Source organism: Marmota marmota, unplaced genomic scaffold (assembly GCF_001458135.2).
Source record: "Marmota marmota marmota unplaced genomic scaffold, marMar, whole genome shotgun sequence".
NCBI lineage: Eukaryota > Metazoa > Chordata > Mammalia > Rodentia > Sciuridae > Marmota > Marmota marmota.
The window spans coordinates 7,645,461-7,659,540 of NW_025999943.1; the positions used below are offsets into that span (position 1 = coordinate 7,645,461).

The 14,080-nt window shown below is 35.7% G+C and overlaps 1 pseudogene; it reads left to right on the forward strand.

Annotated features, from left to right (window-relative positions):
* The first annotated feature begins 3,197 nt into the window (after nucleotides 1-3,197).
* Nucleotides 3,198-14,080, forward strand: part of LOC107153744 — a 65,215-nt pseudogene continuing 54,332 nt past the window's right edge.

Consider the following 14,080-nt stretch of genomic DNA (forward strand, 5'->3'; position numbering starts at 1 on the left):
TTGAATACTGATATTGTTGGCAAGATTCAACTACTCCATGTAAGTAAGTCTTATTACAATACTGATATTGATGATCAAATATCAGTACTGGAAAACTTAGTGAGAGTCACCTCAGAACATAAAACCTATATATTATATTACCATTCACATTTTATGGAAAATGGTTGACCTGAGGAAGAACTGGATCTTGCCAACAATCAGCTGATTTCTGTGTTAAATAGTTCTGCTCAAGCTTATTATGAATACAGCAGTAGGTTATGGAGGGAAAAGAATAATCAAATTAATATAAGAACATGAAACGAATGTGATGGCTTTATAGAAAAATTTAGTTGTTTCTTTAAGTCTATCTCTACCCGACAATCCATGTTGGTACCATTGGTTTATACATTCTCTAAATGCTACACAAAAGTAAAATCTCTGTCAGATATCTTCATTTCACTGTTAAGAAGTCCCTGGCCAGAGAACGTGGGGTGGAAATTTCCATTGTCTTCTGGAATTGATTGTTATCATTAAGAAACCAAACCACTGCCTATTTTTTACTTTTACTCTTAAATGACTTGATTTATTTGTCTAATGCCTGAAAGTTTCTCTATCCTTGAAATTCAACAAATTAAATAAAATTTTGTTCAGTGTAAGTTGCCTGATGATGATAACAATGATTATGTAAGTTTCCTAAAACATACTATCTTTATTCAAATCTTACAGATTTAGTTCTCTGTGCATTTCAGGGAGAAAAAAATCTTATTCTATAGTTCCTTTGAATGGTGTTTATATTTCATTTACCGAAATTTTGAATTATCTTTGACTTTAAATTAATCATCCTCTTCCTAACTTTTGTCTTTTTCCTTAACAATCTCTCTGTTTATTTTAATTCTTTCTAGAACAGCAATTTGGTATTCAACCACTATTCTGTTTCATGGTGTTTTTCATATAATATTTCTGTAATACTGTTGTTATATACTCAGTTCACCAAAAACACCTTTTATTTTTCAACTTAAACTATTACTAAATTATTTAAACTATTACTAAACTATTACTAAAATTTTCTTGAAAGGAAATTGTATTTGATCCTCAGAGCACATATTTTTCCAGAATTTGTCCTATGGGATTTCCTTCCTTCCTTCCTTCCTTCTTCCTTCCTTCCTTCCTTCCTTCCTTCCTTCCTTCCTTCCTTCTTCTTCTAATTCTTCTTCTTCTTTTTTTTTAACGTAGTGTAATCTGCATCTACTTTCTGGCTGATATGAGTAACTCTATCCAAATCTATATCTAGGTTTTATGTTAGTTTCTTTCTTGATACCCACCCTCCTGAATTTAGAACTTGTTTTTCCTTCTAAACTACCTGGCCACCTTGAAGTCTGAGCTGAATCATTACTTTGCTTTTCTGTAGCCTGAAGTTACTGGAAAGCATTGCAGGAGCAAAGTGGAAATGAAGAGGTAGGTCACCAGCCTGGCTCTCTCTTTGGGGATTTTCTTAAATGTCGTGTACGTATCATTTTACATCATTGGAAAAAGATCTGAGTACTGAAAGGAAGTCTATTGGGGCTTTAAATTTTTTCCAAAATTCATCAAGAAGTCCTGGAAAATCTCAAGCCTCTCCAGAGGATTTTTTTTGGTTCATTTCCGTTGGCTCTGTTGCTGACAAATCTCTATCGGATTTGTCCTTGACTCCTCCCAAAATAATTTTCTCATCCAAGAATCTTTAGTTCACTTGTTTCTATCTAGTCTGGTGGTCATGGAGACAGATTCAATGAGAATGCTGAGCATTCTGTTGATTCAACTGTTGTATGCTACTGGATTGGGGTGAAGAGAGGAGTCACTGCACTCAGCTCCAGGCCAGACTGTGATTTTGACTCTACTACCCTACTTTAAACTTGATGGCATGTGGTTGTTCCCCTTTTCTTGTTTGGCTGTTGGGTAAACTTTATGCTTTTATTCATTGATATTTGATTCACTTTGTTACTTACTGGGTGGAAGAGCTTGTGTTCTATAGCTTAAGGCTTCCCCCTTACCCTGAAATCTATAATATTTTAATATAACTTTATCATTATGGCAGAAGTACCATGTTCATGAACACACACACTGTATACAAGGAAGAAAATCTATAATCCTACCATGAAGTGATAAGCATTGCTACCACTGGGATAACATTTTCTTTGATAACATAAAGAACCTTTATACAATTATATTTTTATAAACATTCTATTATGTGTTTATAACATTTTACCATTTCATATATAGTTTTGGTTTGCTACCATTTTCTCCATTTAAAATGCTTCTAAAAATTGATTTTTGCAAAGAGCTATTAGGCTACATTGATCCTAAACCTTTTATTTCGTAAATCTAATATGATTATTTTAACCAGTATTGTATTGTAGGCATCTTAGATTTTTACCCCTTGAGAACTCTTATAAAAAGTGTTGAGATGCACATGCTTATACATCATATTTTGTGGGATTGTTTTTATTTCCTTCAGACAATTCCCAAGGAGAAAATTGAAAGGATTATTAAAGAAGAAATGCACATCCAAACTTAGGTTGTAAACAAGATTGCCACTCTTTCTCTCTCTCTCTTTCTCTCTCTGTCTCCATACATACACACACACACAAACACACACACACACACACACACACACACACACACTTCTCTACTACTTTGTATTATAAAAACCTCATGACCAAGTTGCTGAATTTTTAAAAAAGTTCCTCTGCAGCTAGTACTTGACTTGTCTCCAGATCAGGAGACATCAAGCTTTAGTCTTATGATTTTAGCAATTTTAAATGGCACTAGAAATTCTAAAACAATGTTTAGATGGCTGAAAATTGCTGTGTCATATGGAGAATACTAACCAAATGAAGGACAAACTGTGAAACTGCGGTCAACCCTCAAAAAATTAGCAAAGTCATGCTTTGTTTCTAGATTTGTCCTTACTATCAGGACGCTTCTCTTTCTCCTCAGCACCGTCAGCTACCAAACAGGAACTCATGAATGCACAAATTTGCCCTGATGTGGCCATGTGCAAAGTCATCCCACAAATACTATCATCTGCAAAATTTGGGTGGAGCTGCTCTGAAGGGAAGTTGGGAAAAAGAGGAAAGCTGTTGCTCAACCTTTGCTTTGGTGGCTGCTGATGGTTCATCTTCCAAAAAGCACAAGCAACAGAACACACCTTTGGACCAAGATACTGTCCTGTTCACACCATGGCAGCCATCCCAGAATTTGCAGCCACAGAGTGCATGGTTTACCCCAACATGGTAGGACTGAGTCATTGGCAGCAGTCCTAGGGCCACTTCATTATACTCCAGGTGCTCACAGAAACAACTCATGTAACTCCACTTCTAAGGGACAGCGAGTTCAGTTCCCAAACCACAGTGGGGCTGGATGGGATCCCAAATTTCTATCTCTTAAGGAAAGATCCACTTCTGATGCTAACCCAAGCTTTTTGTTTCTTTTTTTCTGAGAAGAACTTACTTTTGCTCACTGTGCATGATTCCGAGGGCTTTTTCTACACTTCTTTCTTATTTCAAAATCTCAAACCCAGATAGAAATGCTCCATAAATTGACTTTTAGGCAGTTTCTTCAGTGAAATCCCAAAATGAGTAGATGTACCCACAACTTCCCTGAGGATATCACATGCACTGATGCTTCTTTATATTCCCACCACCTCAAATAAACCCAAGCCTATTGAAGGAACAAAGTAGAGCATCAAGAGAAATAAATAAGCAAGTAAGTTTGCTTTCAAGAACAGAGAACATTCTGGAGCACCTGCCTCGTCCAATCTACGATCTTCTGTTATCTCAGAGAACACTTCAGCTAGGGGAGATGAGGGAAGATAGCATAGTTTTTATTCTTCATCTGCAAATTTACATTTTATTGAATTCATCCAACTCTGTGCTAGGAGACTTATGTTTTCTCTCTCTCTCTCTCTCTCTCTCTCTCTCTCTCTCTCTCCCTCTCTCCATACACTCACTCACACACAGATACACACACACATACTTCTTTACTACTTTGTATTATACACACACATACACACACACTTCTCTACTACTTTGTATTAAAAAAACCTCATGACCAAGTCACAAACATACAAGTACATATACAAATACATACGTTTCTCTTACCATCAAGTAATTTGAGAAATGCTAAACAAATTTTGGAGGTAGTGTTTGAGCTTTGAGTTGCTTTGACTTAAAACAGAGGTTGTACAACAAAAAATACAAATTAGGTGATCATATTTAATAGAGTTAAACTCAAATACAACTAGAATACTATGAGATTTGCCTTGCATAGAAAGATGTCATGGATAGAGGGTACAAGCAGTTGTCTAAATACAAGGCGCAAAGAAGAGGACAAATAGATGGATATCCCAAGAGAGAGGCATTTAGTTATGCCAAGCTGCTTCTTCAGCTGCTATAACAAACAGACCCAAGATGTGCATTATGGATTTACTACATGGCAGTTTATTTTTTCAACATGATATAGGTAACCAGGTGAACAGTAACTCTTGTGGTTTAGACATTAGGTGTCCCTTAAAAATTAATGTGTGAGACAATGCAAGAACATTTATAGGTGAAATGATTGGGTTATGAGAGTCTTAACCCAATTGGTAAATCAATCCCCTTATAGAGATTAACTGGGTGGTAACTGAAGGCAGTTAGGGTGTGGTTGGAGGAAGTGGGTCATTAAGGACATGCCTTTGGGGTCTATATTTGATGATCTGGGCTTAGTCTCTCTGCTTCCTGACCATCATGTGAGCCATTTCTCTCCATCAAACCCTTCCACCATGATGTACTCATCTTAAGCCCCAAGGTCTGGAGCTGGCTGTCTATGGACTGAGACTTCTGAAACCATGAGTCCCAGAATACACTTTTCCTCCTAAAATTGTTTTTGTCAGTTCTTTTAAGTCACAGCAGTGAAAAAGCTGACTAAAATAATCACTTTGTTGTGGTAACTAAGATGATAATGTTTCTGCCACCTGTAATACGTAGCTTCTAGGCATGTCTCATATCATCTCAGTTCCAGTCATTTCTGAAGCATAAATGACAATTGGGAAATTTTGATGAGTCAGGCCTGAAATGGCACTAGTCACCGCCTCTACATTCTATTGGTAAATGCTCAATCCCAGAAAAAAAAAAATAGAAAAATAGGGTTCAGCTGAAGACCCAGAAAGTAAAAAAGAACATATGTTTGGGTGAACAGCCTCCATCTCTATGATATACCTTTAATTACATAAAGCTTAATAAAGATTCTCCCACACCCTGCTGACTAATGCGGAGAAGAGATGATAATAGGTAATCCTCATTGAGACTTCACAATGGACTAGGTGCTGCGCTGAGCTGTGCATGTTTAGGTTTATTCAATTCTGAGGTATAGGACCAATTATTCCTACATCCATCCACACAGATGAGGCACAAAGACATTGAAAAATTAAGCAATTTTTCCAAGAACAGTTTTTCATTTGCATAATTAGCAAATGGCAGAGCAAGGAATTCATTTAGACTTACTCCAGAGTCTGTATCTATAAGCAGAGATAGTTCAGTAGACAAGTGTTTCTGTGACTTGACTTGGGTTGAGTTTGTCCCCAAGGTTTCTTCTATTGGAGGCTTGGTTTACAGGGTAGCAAAGTTAGGAGGTTCAATCTTTATGACACGGGTCCTAGTGCAAGGTGATTGGATCATTGGGCACTACCCTCAGAAGGAATTGATATGTTTGTATGGGATCCTGGTTAGTTCCCTCTCAAAAGTTGTGATAAAATAGTGAATCTCTTTTATCTCTGGCTTTCTGTTTCACAATGGAGTTTCTCCCTCTTGTGTGTGCACAATGACAGGGAGCCTTTCTAAGAGCTAGCACCATGCTGTATGGACTTATAGCTTCCAAAACGATAAGCTACTTTTCCTTATAAAGTATTCAATCTCGGGTATTTCATTATAGTAATAGAAAGTAGACTAATACTAGTGTATATATCCTTCTCCCAACACATATAGGATTTAATTGGGAATATAAAATTTATATGCATGGAAAAATAATACAATATATTTTTAGGTCTCATGCACTGGTGCTATAGAAACTCTACTAGTTGGAATTATGGAGGTGGACATAACCTGGGTATCTGGAAATTCGTACAGACAATGATGACTCCAGAAGGACCCAGTGTTAAAAAGAACTGGTATGAGGGATATATGAAAGCAGGAGATCTATGAAGAGGACCTCATATTTAGGGGAAGCACTGTGCTGTGGAGGTGACAGGAAGGACAGAGTCCAGCATATGGTCTGAGATGTGAGTCCAGGTTACAACCAGAAAACTGATACCCTGAATCTGGGACTCAGTCTGGACCTTCTCTATTCTATCCACAATGAGAAGAATCCCATGGGCCAGAATTAATGTTATAGCCTTGTCACTTATTTATGTTTTTTTAGTGTTTTTCCTAGTTTATTTGTTAATTTATTTTTATTGTATACACTTAAGGTATAAAACTTAATGCTGCTATAGTCAAGAGCACTAACATTTCCATGACCTCACAGTTACCTTTCATGTGTCTGTGGGAAGAACACCTCAAATCTACTCTCTAGGAACATTTTCAGCATTTTATTTTGTTTATGTTTCTTTGTTTGTTTCTTGGTTTTAAAAAAGATTAACTTTATGATTAAGGTTCACTAAATTAGAGCTGCCCAATAAATGACTCTCAAAATTCATTCCTAGTATAAAGTTTCTGTCTCTCTATAACCTAACATACTCATTTATCATCAATTTTATTTCATAATAAAAGCTATGTAATTCCTTGTAGTGCCCCAAGATACAAGAAAACTGAGAGTAAATTCTTCTTCAATTTTACCCACTGCTCTGGCTCAAAAACAAACAGACAAAAATAAAACAGCTTGGATTTTTTACTGCATTATCTTCTCCTCCATCCTTATTGTAATAGCTGACTCTGTGTGTGCCTTTCACAGACTGCTCCAAACTAATTCTGGAAGGAAAGATGAACAGCTGAGACTCAGGATTTGAAAAATGTCCTAAAGAATTTGGCCAGATAGTGTGTCCTAAGTCTTAAATAAAATTGAATGAGTGATCTTAAAATATAGTCTTCCTAGTTTCTAAGACCCCAAAATCTCTGCCTATCTCCCATGCACTTCAAATATAGGGAAAACCTTGGAGGTATTTGTTTGAAAGTTCATAAAAGAGAAACGTAAAGGAATCAGTAGAAGTGGGAAATTTTTCTTTGTGCTAGAAATTTTGGTATCTGATTCCATTCAAGAAATATGTTAAATTTTGGCATATTACAATATTTAATTTTAATATAAATACAGACTCATGTGCAATTGTAGGAAATAACACAGTGAGATCTCCTGTACTTACTACATAGTTTCTCCCAATAGTAACAAATTGTAGTACATTTCCATTATTTCCAGAGAAATAGAACCAATTGTGTGTGTGTGTGTGTGTGTGTGTGTGTGTGTGTGTGTGTGTGTAAAGAGAGGGAGGGGAGGAGACAAATTATAGGAATTGATCATGAGATTCCAAATTCCAGAGCTCCAGAAGTTCCACAATATGCTATCTGGAAGCTGGAAACCAGGAGATTAGTAATTTAGTGGGAAGCCAAAGGTCAGAGAACCAAGAATTCAGATGATCAAAGGCAAATGAAGATGAATGTTGCAGCTCCAAAACAGAAAGAATTCATCCTTTGTCCACCTTTTTGTTCTATGGGTGCTATCAGAGTCAGAGCTATCAATGAATTGGGTGGTGTCTGTCCACAGTGAGGAGGATGGATTGTCCTTACTGTCTACTGATCAAATGCTAATCTATTTCAGAAGCATCTTCACAGACACACCAAGATAAAAGGCTTCACCACTTGAACATCCCTTAACTCAGTCAAACTGGTTCATTAAAAAGTAACTACAATGCTCTCTCATAGCCACACTAGCTCCTCTGTCCCCTTCCAAACCCTCCTTAGATCCTGGCAACCACTAATGAGTACCTCTGTCATTTCAAGAAAGTTTTAGGTGGAACCACACGGTACATAACCTATTGGAATTGTCTGTTTCAGTTCCAAGTCTGGAAAACATGAGGCAGAAAGAACATCATAGAAACAAGACTGTATCAGGCCTCAGGTCCTGGAGTCCAAATAGACCTTTCTGCCTTTCAAAGTCCTCTTGTGTTTGTTTTATACTTGTCCAAAATTTTCAATCATACTTAATGGAAGGAATAAGAAAAATAAGTCTTCATTTTCCTGGAAGTAGAAGTATCTTGGCATACTTTTTTTTTTGATACTGAGGATTGAATCCAGGGACACTTAACCAATGAGCCACATACTCATCCCTTTTTTGTATTTTATTTAGAGACAGGGTCTCATTGAGTTACTAAGTGCCTCGCTAAATTGTTGAGGCTGGCTTTGAACTCTCAATCCTCATGCCTCAGCCTCCCAAGTTCCTGGGTTTACAGGCATGTGCCACCATGCCTGGCTTGGCATACTTTTAAACATAAATTAATATCTCCTATAAAATCATAGAGACTTAATACATTATCATTTTAATCTGCTTCATAGCCTATTAAGACATATGTGAATATAATGTATACTTTTTACTGTTAAGATATTTCATGTATTTCTAAATCCCATGGAAGCTCCAACTACATGACTAACCTATTGGTGCTACATTTGTTTGAAGTTTAAAATTTGTATTTAAGTGAAGCTTTGGAACTGGGTGCTGTGGTGCATCACTATAATCTCAGTGACTTGGTGAGCCTGAGGCAGGAGTTTGAGATCAGCCTCAGCAACTGTTTTAGCCAGATTTTTCATTGCTGTGACCAAAGGAACTCACAACAATTTTTTAAAAATTTATTTATTACTTATGTTTTATTTTGGGAGACCATGACATTTATATGGAATTTATTTTAGATTGTTTTGACTTTTCTGTTTGACTCCCTTTTAAAGGAATTTTAAGGTAGTATACACTTGATTTTTATATTTATAAAATTAAAAAGTCATTTAAAATTAAGATAAGGTAAGAGAATAAAAAGTGATTTTAATTTGCATTTCTCTAATTGCTAGAGATGTTGAATATTTTTTATATATTTGTAGATTGATCATATTTCTTCTTCTATGAAGTGCCTGTTGAGGTCCTTTGCCCTTTATTAACAGGGTTGTTTGGGTTTTGGTGTTTTTTGAGTTCTTTATATATTTATAATCTGGAGATTAATCCTCTATCTGAGGTGCAGTTAGCAAAGATGTTCTCCAATTCTGTAGGCTCTCTCCTCATGTTCTTGATTGTTTCCTTTGCTGTGAAGAAGCTTTTTAGTCTGATTCCATCCCATTTGTTGATTCTTGATTTTACTTCTTGTATTTTAGGAGTCTTGTTCAGGAAGACAGTTCCTAGGCTGACATGGCGAAAAGTCGGGTCTGCTTTTTCTTCTATTAGGAGTAGGGTCTCTGATCTCCTGCCTACGTCCTTGATCCACTTTGAGTTCAGGCTTGTGCAAGGGTGAGAGAGAGGGGTTTAATTTCATTTTGCTACATATGGATTTCCAGTTTCCCCTGCACCATATGTTGAAGAGGCCATCTTTTCTCTGATGTATGTTTAGGGCGCCTGACAAGAACAATTTTAAAGGAGGGAAAGTTTATGTGGGTCTCATGGTTTTAGAGGTCTCAGTCCACAGATTGCTGACTTCATTGTTTGGGGCTCAAGGTGAGGCAGAAGAATATCATGGCAGAAGGGTGTGGAGGAGACAAGTAGCTCAGAACAGAACAATCAGAAAGCAGATAGCGTTGCTCACCAGGAATAAAATATAACCCCAAAGGCACACCCCCAGGGACACACTTCCTCCAGCCACATCCTACCTGCCAACAGTTATCACCTACTTAATCCATCTAAGTGGATTAACATACTACAATTAGGGATTAGGTTAAGGCTCTCATAACCCAATCATTTAACCTCTAAACTTCCTTTCATTGTCTTACACATGAGCTTTTGGGAGAAACCTCATATCTAAACCAGGACAGCAATTTAACCAGACCCTCTGCAATTTAGCAAGATTCTGTATCAAAGTAATAAATAAAAAGGGCTGGGGATGTAGATCAGTGGCAAAATGCCTCTGTGTTCAATCCCCAGTTTAAAAAAAAATATGAAAGGAAGGAAGGAAGGAAGAAAGAAAGAAAGAAAAAATAAAAAAGGTAGATTTGCCAGTTTACTTTGAAAGAAACACTTCTGTAGTCAAATATGCAAGCTGAGTGAATTTAAAGCACTTGTGAGTTCAAAACACTGTGTATATCTTTACTGGAAAGATTCCTTTCACAGGAGTGCTGAACATGAAGAATGTACCTTAATATGTCACATACTAATGAGTTTCTCTTTTAGGAAGCATTCTATAATTAGATAATAGCTGCAGGCTGTCAAACCAAAATTAACTTAATAAAAGATATTTAGTTCAAACTTTGTTTCCTCTTCCTTAATTTAAAACTATATTTAAAGTTAGGAGGTACCTTCTTTTAGACAAGTACATTAAAAAGATAATTAAAATGTTTAGAATCCTGTCATTGAAAATTCTTAACCACTTAAAAACTGCATTAATTTTTAAAGATAATACACAATGAAAGATAGAATAAAAAATAAAAAGAGTAATTAAGAAAAAAGTCATAGAGGACAGCTTCCAAAATAATGCCTGCACTTAGTACTATTCATGAAAAGAATGGGAAGCATATGTTTGGGAATGAAGTTTATTTACTTGGAAATCATGGCCCTATCTGAAAGGCTGTATCTCAACCTTTTGAAAAGTAAAATAACGTTAAATTCAAAATTTGGCTGAATATTCTCCACTATCTAAATACAATTTTCCCCCTAGCACCCAGTAATTATATTCTATGCTACAATATTAATATACTCTGAGGATTTATGAAATATATTTGAAATTTCAAGCATTATTCTTTTTTCTTTTTTTATTTGTTCTTATTAGTTATGTTTGATAGAAGAATGTATTTTGACATATTATACATATATGTAATACAACTTCCCATTCTTCTAGTTGTACATACTATGGAATTACATTGGTCATGTATTCACATATGCATATAGGAAAGTAACGTCCAATTCATTCTGCTGTCTTTCCTATTCCCACACCCCTCCCTTTCCTTCATTCCACTTTGTCTAATCTAAAGTACTTCTATTCTTCCCTACCCTCTCACCCTTATTGTGAGTTAGCAACCACATATCAGAAAGAATATACAGCCTTTGAATTTGGGGGACTGGTTTATTTCACTTAGCATGATATTCTCTGGTTCTATCCATTAGCAAATGCCATAATTTCATTCTTCTTTCTGGCAGAGTAATATTCCATTGTGTATATATACCACATTTTCTTTATCCATTCATCTATCGAAGAGTACCTAGTTTGGTTCCATAATTTATTTATTTATTTATTTTTAATTTTTATGTGGTGCTGAGGATTGAACCCAGCACCCCGTGCATGCCAGGCAAGCGCGCTACTGCTTGAGCTACATCCCCAGCCCTGGTTCCATAATTTAGCAATTGTGAATTGATATTCTATGAACCTTGATGTGACTGTGTCACTGTAATATGCTGATTTTTAAGTCCTCTGGGTATATGCCAAGGAGTGGGATAATTGGATCAAATGATGGTTCCATTCCAGATTTTCTGAGGAAACTCCATACTGCTTTTCAGGGTATTTGCACCAATTTGCAGTTCCACCAGCAATGTATGAGTGTACCTTTTCCCCCACATCCTTGCCAACATTTATTGTTGCTTGATAATTGTCATTCTGATTAGAGATGAAATCTCAGTGAAATTTTAATTTGCATTTCTCTAACTGCTTAGAAATCTATATGTAGCAAAATAAAATTAAACCCCTACCTCTTATCCTGCACAAAACTCAACCAAAGTAGATGAAGGACTTAGACATTAGACCACAGACCCTACACCTAAGAGAAGAAAAAGTAGGGCCAAATGTACATCATGTCAGCCGAGGAACTGACTTCCTCAACAAGACTCCTAAAACACAAGAAGTAAAATCAAGAATCAACAAATGGGATGAAATCAGACTTAAAAGCTTCTTCACAGCAAAGGAAACAATCAAGAACATGAAGAGATAGCCTACAGAATGGGAGAAAATCTTTGCTAACTGTACCTCAGATACAGCATTAATCTCTAGGATATATAAAGAAGTAAAAAAAACTTAACACCAAAAAACCAAACAACCCAATTAATAAATAGGCATAGGAACCGAATACACATTTCATAAAAGAAGCATGATCGGTCAAGCATTATTCTTAACTTTGAGACTGTTCAAAAGAAGTCCATGTATTAGCAGCTAATTCAAAAGTAGGTCAAAAATAATTCCAGAAAGCAGGCACTGCACACAAGCAACTTACTCACTCATCATTCATTTATTTATTGATCTTTTATCTGCTAGGCACTGTGTCTGGAGACTAAATTACCAGACAACAGCTCTTAAAATGGCCAGTGTGTCTTTAAGCATCATGGGAGTTTGATTCAATCAACTAATTCATCAACATATACATTACCCAACCTGCTCCATAGCTTTATCAGAAACTTTATCAAGTCATGATAAATTGAATTGCATAATTCAGGTATGTGAGATCCTCTTTTATAAGATCTGTTTTACTCATTTTGCTTCTGACTTAACTGAAAAATTCTAGATAATATTTTGGATGTTGTCCATAGCCATTAAAGTCCATTTTTTCAAAAAATTTTTAAAAAGTATAAATAACAATATTTTAAGAATTAAAGTCAGTGCTACTAGGTCTACAAATTTGTATGTTTGAAGAAATATTCATATATGAACTGAAATATACAAGATGTATACAAGAAGACAAAAGGAAAAGAAACAGTAAATTACAAATCACCTTAAGCTGGTCAAAAAGGGAAAACAAAAACACAGCAAAGACTATGTACTATAGACACCAACACAAAAGAATGCAAGTTAAGGACATTAAGAATTCATTTCTTAAAGTATATCAGTGACTGAGTTCAGGGTAAATCTTTGAAGAATACCACATCTCTCAAATTACAAATTTTCAAATATCCATATGAAAGGATTATCTACAGGATATTTAGACTATAAAAGGAATATAATATTGTTGCATTGTTTTACAAAACTAGAATGGCATCAATATGTTGAAAACAATGAAAAACTGGTCTATGAAGTAATAGTCAATAAATTAATCAGGAACTGTTAAAATGGGGTAAGGAAACTATTAAGTAATGTTTGTAATAATTATAGTACTTGTATACAGTATAGTATGACATAGACACATACTGTACTTACATATCACAATTACAAAAACATATAGTAAGTATTTACAGGAATATATAACACTTATATATTCTAGTATATAGAGTACTTACAAATATTTATATTACTTATAAATATTTATATTACTTATAAATATATTAGCTTTGATCATCACATTCTGCATGCTATTTTTTTAATGCAAATATGTCATAAGAAGGGACCATTGTTCCTGTTCTCCTGAGATAATCTCTTTCTCAGCCACAGTTTACATTATTACACACAGGTGCCTTGCTACTTTATATTTGTATCCCACGTCTTGCTTCTGGGGCCCAGATTCATACCTCCCCTGTCACCTTCACACCTTTCTGGATTATTCAAAGGCACTTAAATTCAGGACATCCAAAATGAAATTCATTCTCTCTGAAACCCTCCCTCACGTATCCCCAAACCACTCTGATGAATGGCAAAACCTTCCATGCCATCAAAAGGAAAAAATATCAGAATCATTTTTGGCTTGTGTAAGGAATTACATGACATAAGGAGCCTGGTTCAGTCCTTGCAAATAAATAGACAAGTGGTTGTTTAAAAAAGGAAACTGGACCCAACTATTATGCATAACTATAATGCACAAATAAAAACATTTTAAAAAGGAAACAGAGGGGATGGGTGAGAACTTTTATATACTCTCTGTTCAATTTGTATGTTAACCTAAAACCGTTCTAGATAAATCCTATTATTTAAAAACCAAGTCATAATCACTCCTGCAAGGTAGGCGGGCCTGCGACCCACAGGCAGAAGAGGAGCAGCGGCCTGCTGAGAGGCAGA